This window comes from Silurus meridionalis, chromosome 21, assembly GCF_014805685.1.
Source record: "Silurus meridionalis isolate SWU-2019-XX chromosome 21, ASM1480568v1, whole genome shotgun sequence".
Classification (NCBI taxonomy): Eukaryota; Metazoa; Chordata; class Actinopteri; order Siluriformes; family Siluridae; genus Silurus; species Silurus meridionalis.
The window spans coordinates 10,683,497-10,693,943 of NC_060904.1; positions in this window are offsets into that span (position 1 = coordinate 10,683,497).

Here is a 10,447-nt window from a genome sequence, read left to right on the forward strand (position 1 = left end):
GAAGCTCATTCTTAAACTTTTCCCCCTCTTAATTGTTGGAGGAGACTTGTGAGGGCAGGTCTAGATGACTGAGGCATGATGGGTCAAATGTCTGTGATTGTGTTGAGCATAATTAGGCTTTACACTGATTATGAATAGCATTCTTAAATGACAGGAAAATGTTACCATAGTCTGAAAAGGAACGTGTTATTGATGTATGAATTAAATTGTTGTTTTTTTTAATTGATATAGGTACATGTGCAATATCTCTGTAATATTTCTTTAAAAAATATATGGAGGGCAAAGACATAGATAGTCTGTAATAAATACTTCGGTGTGTGTGTGTGTGTGTGTGTGTGTGTGTGTGTGTGTGTGTGTGTGTGTGTGTGTGTGTCATACTGCTGTTTCCGAGTCTGATCTCTACAAGTGCTGAAATTGAAGTTACCACTAGGTGGCACATTGGTACAGTGATTTTTTTTCCTATGGCACGGTATATTGCTAGTATAATGACTATACCACCCTGCATATCCTTCACCTAAACAATTACCAGTAACACCACACCCCAGTGCTTCTAAACAAGCATTTTACCTTAGTGATTAATCTTGCACTGTTATGAAGTAAATCAAAATTCGTCAACTAAATCATTTCCAATAAACCATAAAGGTAAAAGATGATAAAAATAGAAATGTTCCTATTGGCACAAGACTAAACTTTCATGAAAAATACAGAGAAAATATACAGTAACAGGCAGTGATTTTATAATTAGCCTCAAGCTAACATCAGTGCACACAAGGGAGTTCTTATCCATGACTCTGAATGCTTAGTGGTCCAGCATTTGTTAATTTTACCAAGACATGTATTTAACCATACAAACAATTCAGCACCTTTAGCAACAGCTATTCTGCTCACAGGCACACTGGCGACCTTGTGGGACCTGTGATGCCAAGCCTAGCTGGCAGGCACAAGAAGCCAGGATGGCTAGAGGGACAGACAGAGGGGATAGAGGGATGTGGGAGATGAGTGGGGGCTGGTTGTTTGGGGCAGGAGTGTGCAGCTGTGTTGTTGTGTTCCTGTTGACATGAAGCAGCTAAACAGTACCAGCTTGCTGGAGCGCTTAACCTCTCCTCTCCCACCCATCTAATAAAGTCCTGAAAGACTTCCTGACTTGCTCATATGGCTTTGTTTAGGGTTGTAGTGAGGAGAACCATTACAGAAAACACACACACGCACATACCACACATACAGACATAGACACATGTGCACACACACACACACACACACACACACACACACACACACACACAAGCATGCATGCATCACACATAGAGACATATACTGACATATAAATAGAGATATTTATTGTAAATTTCCCATTGGGATGAATAAAGTATCTATCTATCTATCTATCTATCTATCTATCTATCTATCTATCTATCTATCTATCTATCTATCTATCTATCTATCTATCTATCCATCTATCTATCTATCTATCTATCTATCTATCTATCTATCTATCTATCTATCTATCTATCTATCTATCTATCTATCTATCTATCTACGTGCATGCACACAGCGCACATACACACATACATATAAATGCTATATAATGTTATATAATGATAGTGGCATTAGGCAGCTAACAAAAAGGCATGAGATAGACGCTCATCAACAGACAGTGAAAATAGGATGTGGATTATATTGATACTGATTGAGAGAGATGGGGGAAGAAAAGAATAAAAGAGAGAGAGAGAGAGCAAGAGAGCAAGAGGAAGGAATGAGAGGAAGGCCCCCTTTTGCTTTGGGAACATGTAATGGCACTTCATTTTAATTTTATGGTTTGCCAGTGCTCCGCAGAGGGAAATTGTTTTCTATGTGGTTACACAGCTTGTCAACAGAGAAAGAAAGCAAGCGAGCGAATGAGAATGAGTGCGGGAGAGGGTGCACGCCAAATAAAACAGCTGTGGTGGCAATTGAATTTGTATTCACAGTAAAGTAGGTTAACCCAGTTAAAAGTCAGAAATCCAATTGCAGCTGCAGATCCATGCGGCTGTGGCGGCAGATCTCCTGGGGTTTGGGAATGTTCCTCTCATTCACCCTGGTTTGAAAACGTCACACTGTATCAGCACGGTAAGAGAGCGATAGATGTGGAGATGTTTGGAAAGTGTAGCTTCGATGCGCTTCAAGATTATTCATATCATATAGCAAATAGTGCCTGGCACAGTTGTTTTGTTTATAAAAAATTTATAAATGATTTTTTTCTTTATTTTAATAAATATATTAGTTTTGTAAACAATATTCAGTTGTAACTTTGTTAATGGAACATGTTGACTCAGGACAACAGTTTGCATTTGATGACCATCACTGCACACCTCAACATCGTTTATCTGTAATAAATGGACATTTGATGCAACCCAGATGAGGATGGGTTCCGTCTTGAGTCTGGTTTCTCTCAAGGTTTTTTCCTTATGCCATTTCGGGGAGTTTTTCCTTGCCACAGTCACCAATGGTTTGCTCATCAGGGACAAACTTACACATAAAAAACATCTTATTAATTCTTTATCACCACATTATCTGTGAAAGCGATATTCAAATAAAAATGAATTTCATTGAATTGAATTATAGGCTTAGCTGTTCCTTTTTTTTAAGGCCCTGAAAAACATAATTATTAGATTAAATGAGCATCAATAAGTATGCATTAAATGACAATGAGAAAAGGAAAATCAAATATTATGTAGCAACCAAATGCCTTTGTTTTGGCACGCAGACACAAACCATAAGAGTTTCAAACTTTCCTTAAGAGTTTACAAGTGAGTGTCTATAAAAGAGGAAGAGAGAAAAATGACTTAAAAAAAATTATGTATGTGAGCATATGCAAATGTGCTAGGCCAAATGCTGTTGTTTTGGCACAACAGCATGCGTACATGGACACATTGTGCATGAGGCATTTAAAGCAGCGTTCCTCCACCATTTCAGCCTCTGTGGTGGTCTTCCATAAACCGGTGCCACTACATCTGCCAGCACAGGGGCTTCTGCCTGCCTCCTCTTGCCCGCTCTCCCTCACCCGCTGGGGCACAAGCGGGCATGGACTGCACAACCTCTCCCCCTCTCGCCCAGAGCCACGGCCCAGCCAGAGATGCCATCTGATAGGAGTGTGTCATAATGAAGGTCCAGCATGAGGCTAAATGTGTTGTGGTGGCTGGGTAGCGCGCAACGCTAATGACTGTTCTCCGCCAGCGCTGGAGGCCTTTGCTCAGCTTTGTCAGGGCATATGGCACTTGCCACAGCCATGAGGTTATATGCAGAGAGAGTGAACAAGAGAGAAAGAGAGAGAAATACACTGACAGAGAAAAAGAAAGAGAATGAGACCATACTGTAAAACTATACATGACTGTGGTAACTACACTAGCACATAAGTGTTACAGAATTCACCTAAACAGCAGGATAAAAACTGAGGTAGGAAAGTAAATTTACTTATACAGTAATTTTGCCTATGAATTTAGTACTCACAATGTCCAGTAATCAAAGATCTCTACAAATAATTTTCTCAAAATCTATCATGGAGTTTCATTGAGCATCACTTTTATCAGAAAGCTGCTTAAGCTTTTGTTTAGACTAGCATAAGTTTTTAGGTTGATTACATATATTTCTCTTTAAATCAATTGCCTTTCTTTGTGAGAAACAAATTTTTGGTTTTCTAATGATTTTGTTTAGAGCAGCATCTTTGGCTCAGAAGAAAAAACTTCAACAACATAATAGACCTAGAAATCAGGGTTAGCTTGGCTCTTGCCATCCGCCTTACAGGCCTGAAGACTGAGGTTAGCAGATCACACAGCATCAGACAGCCTTCCAGGGTCTCGCTGGTCATCACATGTGAGCAATTTTTTTGTTTTAAATCTGGGATGTAGAAAGCCATTGAGTTCTGAGTCTATGAGCTGATGCCTTCCCAGCCAAATAGTCTATTTGTAATAGCTTTTGTAGATTTATAATAATTTGGTGGGATTTAATGACTTAAATGGCATGTGATCAATAAGGAGAGAACAAAGTCAGTTAATATGTGTTACAGTTAAAGAGGTGTGGAAAAGGGGGAAGCCAAAATAACACTGCATTTACATTGCTCACTTATAGTATGCAAGTTATCCAAATTAGCTTAAAGGATTGATAATTCATCCTTAATATAACACTGTTAGAGGGGTCCTTAACTGTGACTTCCCTATTCTAGTTTTGTCAAATGTTAAATAGGAGCTTGGTTGTGGAAATTAAAGCAAAATCGCATAACAAGGAATGTTAATTTGATTAATTCATTGTTGTGTTTGTATTCAGCGCAGAGAAAACCGCAGCCGTTTCCATGTTATTTGTTCCACTGACTAATGACAATTTCCTGCACAATAACAGCAGTATAAAATACAGCCTCAGAGCGAAGGGAAGCCTCGAAATCATAGACGAAATAAAAGCCAAAGGGAAAACAAATAACCTTGCCTCTAATTCTTTTGCTGGGCTACTGGTGGCTGTGCTGCTCCACTGTTTCCTGAACTTCTCTGGATTATTTGATATAGAAGAAAAAGAGACAGACTGAAAGACAGAGGAAGAGAAAATGCTCAATTCTGGGTTATGTTATCTGTTAGGGATATTTCATGCAAGAGTAAAAAAAAAATCTAAATGAAGTGTGATGGTCAATACTGTTTTGAATTTGATTAATACTTTTGCCAAAAATTGTGTGAGCATGTGTGTACATGTTTGTTGTTCTTCAGGCTTAAGCTGTACACAGAGTTAACTTGTTATCACGATCTAGCCACATACAAGTGTCTCCTTTTGAAGTGAAGGGAAAGCTCTCACTTTTTTGCTCTCTTTCACTCTTTCTCTGCTTCCCCCGAGAATTGATTGCATGCAGCTGGGGTGCATGGAGAACATTTTAATATTATGCAGAAGATTAGAGCAAACTAACTACATTATTCTCCAATTACACTCATTTCATCCACCTGACGTCTTTATTTCCTTCCTCCGTGTGATTAGCCTAATGTGAAAATCGGTATGCACTTAGGACTGTCCTGATTGTTCCTGGGCCGTTTATTATGTCACCTCAACCAGTTTAGACTTGTATTGTCTGTAAATAAAACAATTAGAGATTACACTATCAGGGCTGGTGAGATTTCACTCTGGGATCTGCTTATCAACATTTGGATTGGCTTGGAAAGCGAATGCAGTACTGCAGGATGATGCATTATTTCCCCAACATCCCCTAGCACCACAGTCCAAAGCTGTCATGCTGCCCCACAAAGAGTGTTTAGGTTATTAGGTGAACAGGTGGGGGGTGTTGTATCCCCATGTTATAATGATGAGAAGGTATGGTAATGTTCTTTTGCAATGCGGAAAGTTGATGAAAGTCTCTTTCCTGTAAAGAAGACCTGAAATGTGGGTGTTCTGAGGTAAGACAGAGGAAAGCACATGTGTGGTATGATTAGGCAGGGGGAAACAAGATATCAGAGCAGCGGGAGAATTAGCCTTCATTTTGTCTTGCAGCAATGCAACAAGTTCACACACACAAGCTCCAGATGTTCAGTGGCAAAAGCACCTATGTACATCTTTTATTCTACTGTCTAAAAAAAAAGAACAAAATGATAGCTGGAAAATTAAAACAAGAAATCGAATAATGATTTGCCATGACATGCATTGTTGTAATGCTGTAAGATTTGTTACAAATTTTCTATAAAATGTTTTCAGTTTAACAGATCCTTTGAACCTAAACACTGGTACCTGGTGAGCAAATGTTTTAGTATATAATGAGAGGTTTAGCCACAGTTACACAAGTTCTTGAAAATATGCAATGGAACCTGAGTTGCAGAAATGTGACTCATGTCTACCATGACAAAGATAAACTTATTTACTAGCAGATAAACAGTCAGCTAGCTAGGTAGGTTACTTAGTTGAAGCATGCTTATATTTATCCAGCTGTCTAAGTATTTCTAATTGCATAGATATTGCTATGTTGAATGGAAGGACAAATGTACTGATGTAACTAATGATAAACAGTTTATTAATCAACATACATGTAAATGGTTTCAAATGACATTATAATATAGTAATAAATATGTGTACTTATGCAGTGCAGTAATTTGTCTGTTAATGAATATTCTATAAACACTCTGCACCAGCATAACATAAAGTCTAATCAGAATGTTTTGATCCTTGTTGTTATAACCTAGTTCAACAAGTGAATATCCCAAATTTACTAACATGCAAAACAACAGAATGTGGATGACCACGTCATGACATCAGTATAGTAATGTATCTGCAGTAAATGCCTAATGTAATGTTTAATGTCCCTTTTCCCTGCTTTTTTATTGGAATGCAGGAAGCATATAGTTTATTTTTTTTTCTACCAATGGAGTGAGAATACAAAATGAAAAGCAAGATAATGATATAGAAGCTGGGAGACCTGTGATGGCCTTAAAGTATACTTTGCATCAGTACCTGTCCCTGTCATCTTCTGGTCCATGATGTAGCTGACAGTAAATCCAGATCAGGTCTCACTATCTGTTTTGTCCTTTTATTGTATTCAAAAAAAGATTACGTTTCAAAATAACTTAAAATACACTAAAAGAAAATTATTACAGTACTGTAAAGGAGTCCAACATGACTAACTTTTATAGAGTGAAAATGAAAAGCTATCTGCAAACATCAGCCATGGGAAATGTATACAGAGAAACCAGTTTGACATGCTAAATATAAACTTAACTACTATCCAAATGTATCCAGCAACACCAAGTAGAGTTACAACATAGTTAAACACCTTACTCCACCGAAGTTCAGAAGAGAGAGCTTTGCAAGAGAATGATAAAAACAATTATATATATATATATATATATATATATATATATATATATATATATATATATATATATATATATATTTCTAGCAGTTGCTGGCCAGCAAGGCCTCCTTTGCTGGCCCAAACATCAGAATAACTGACTAACTATATGTTGTTATGTTATCTCTTCATGTCATAGTTTTTCTCTCGGGTGGGCTTTCAGGAGTGTCTGTTTATGTTGGATTTTCTATTCAATCAGATTTCAGCATGTTGCTATGGTTAAAGGAATCTGTGGTGAGGCCTTCAGAATCAGCATTGTGGGTTCTTGTAGCGTATAGTACATGTTCCCTGAAGCTGTTCCTTTAACCACTAAGATTGCAAGTTAGATTCAGCAGCTAGCAGGCATACAATAACGTTTACTTTTTTACGTATTTTGAATGGTCAGAGAGTGCACCAGTCAGAGCTCACAAACTGCATCTGTAGAAATTCTGCACAAGGTAAAATATATATATGTGTGGATTTAATAGCTGTTTCTTCATTCCATAGTGGCTGAGTGCGGACAAGAAATTGATTTAGTAGCAGTTACACTCACAAGGCATTTTCAAGAGGTAAGGTCAGCTACAACAGTAAAAAAAAAAAAAAAAAAAAAAAAAAAAAAGCATTTTTATAAACCATTTATTCTTTCACATTTTACTTTTGCACAAATGTATTTTTACATATAATCTAGTTTCATGATATAAATATATTTCTAGATACATAGTAAGCTATCTACCAATGCTTAAATTTCATACAAATAGTCTAACTCACTCAGCTAACCCTCCAATGTCTAACCTATACATTTTTTCTTAGATTAGATTTTCAACTGTTTTTCAGTTTCAACTGTCTTACATAATTCGCAGATCATCATCATGCTGTCTCCTTCACAGATAGCTAATAAATTGGGCCAGGGATGTTTATCTGTCTCCACTGTCTCACTCATTGCTGCTTCTTTAATTTAGTCTTGAAATTGAATTGTTTAATATTGGCACACTGCTTTTAAATGGCTAACAGTCAGAATTATATGCATTATTTATTACCCTGCAGCTTGCTCATTAGAAATAAACTCATAAGGATCAAACTTATAGGAACTAAACATAAGGAACTAAACTTATGCATTTTAACTTCATAACCTCTTTATCTCCGTAAAGCTGCTTTGGGATGTCTATTGGTAAAAGTGCTATAAATATAAGTATAATAGTACAGGAATAGAAATCGTATAAAGTCTCAACATTGACTGATAGTGAAGACATTCTCTTCACTGTTTAGTAGTGGGGAAAATGCTTTCATTCAATTAATGTATTTTTCTATAATGTCTTACTAAAGGCATTAACACTAAAGGTTAATACTACTAGCAGTCAGACAGATGACATTATAAATTCAGGTTGGTATGTACATGCCAAAACTGGTACATCAAGACTCCATTTTTAAGATGTAAATCTTCTGACAGGTTAAAATAATTTATTACAGAAGCTTGTTTGAGCTCTCCCTGTTCAAGCAGGTGTGTGCCGAGTTTGCTACTCAGGAATGTGTGTTCATAAATCTCACTAATCACACATCTAATAAGGGTCGCTATTGTGAAGACAGAGAAGTTACTCTCTGCTCTATAGCATAATAACTGGCAGCAGATCACACATTGTTGATCAGGCAGCTGTTCATTGAGCATGACCATCAACTGATGTCTCAGATCTGTGTTGTTTGATGATCACAAAGCTTGGAATAATTTAAGGGAATCGTTTTGTTTTTCTGATGGATTTTTGTAGTTTCTATAGAAAGTTGGCATGTGACATGCGTCCAAGAAGAATGTGACACTGATTTTAGTTTGGGCATTAAATTAAGCAGGAATTTTTACATTGTCTATTTATGTTTGTGCTTTTGTGTACAAAACAAAAAAGTTGCTGTGTGTGTGTGAGTGTGTGTGTTTGTGCATACATTTTAGGACTGAGCTTCAGATAGAGTGACCAAAACGATAGATAGTGATGGTGAGTTTGGCTTAATCTTCCCAGTGTTTGCTCCCATCAACGCCAAAGCCAATGGCAGTTAACACACACACACACAAACACACACACACACACACACACACACACACACACACACACACACACACACACACACACAAAGAGAGAGAAAAAAGTCTGTGTGTAGTGTGAAAAACAGACAGAAAACAACATTTATACTTCAAACAATATTATTACTAAGAATAGCTAAAAATAATAATGTTAATAATAATCACAATCTGAGGTGCCATTTGGACAATAACATTTAATGTATGAGCATTTATAAGAGCTTAATGAGAGATGGTGTGTTGGAGTTTTACATTTGCCTTGCATCATCTCAGCAATTAGAAACACAGCCACTTGGGATAGATCATTTGTGGGAAAATCACTTCATCTGAGTCTTTAAAGATGATATTATGCTAAATATAGAGGATTAGATTTAGTGGATTGGCTAGAGAACACAAATAGAGGGGTTATCCTTCATTCTAAATAGACTGGACAATACGTAGAGGTCATTGGCTTTATTCTGATGCAAGGCACACTCTTATTACAGTCTATCTATTAGCAGCTGGAAATGAATGCTTGGGATAAAGCAGATCATCTCTGGAGCTGAACACTTCAAATATAAAAGTCCTATTTTTTCATTGTTTACTTTTGATTCTCTGTTCAGCTCTGAGCAAATCCACTTACATAGTTTGTAATTTGTAAATTATTGTGATTTTTACTAATGCTAATGATCTTATACTCCCACTGCTTCTGCTTTACCAGATATTTAAAATTAATTTAGTTAGCTTTATATTCTGAAATGTAAACAAATAAATAATACAAGATATAAACCAGGATAACACAGATACTTTAAATTATACAAATGTTGTGTGATTGTGGTTCTGTTGCTGTTCTAAAATGCTGTTCTCGAATAAGTCTATTCAGTGTGTAAATTAGTATGAGTGCTGCCTTTTTTTTCCCTTTTTGGTCTTTTTTTATTTTTTTTTATTTTTCAAGACTGTAATTCTGTAATGATAGTCACAGTAACAATGGTGCATGCTCAGGTTGCCTGCTCCTGTTTGTGGAAACCCCCTGTTGGAATATCACGTGTTACTATGACATTGTGTTGATGTTAGAATGAATATTAACATTATGTTGATGTTAGAATGAATATTAACATTATTTAACATATATTCAGGATTTATGAACCCTCTCAGGATAATAGGGAAAAAAAACTTACATGTATAAACCAGACAAAAATAGACCTGTCCACATCTGGGGATCTTGGATAATGCAATTATAAATAATTACCCATCTATAGCTAAGTACTATGGACTCAAAAGAGGCAGCTATGTGTCCAGGAACTTGTGAGCTTATGAGAAAATAATGAATATGATCATGAGAATAATTTCTAAAAACTAGAAGCCAGTTTTTGTGAAATATATCAACAGTTCATTGATGGAGACCTGCTCATAGCAATTTTTTTAATAATAAGGGTTCTTTTGGTATAAGTTGCAAAAGTAAGCCACCTTTATAGTGTCTTTAATAGTACTAGTGTAGAAGTAATCATTAGACTGTGTGGATATCCTCAGCAGCAGAAAATGATTTTCAGTTAATGAGAGCATCAGAATGGATCAGGCAGATG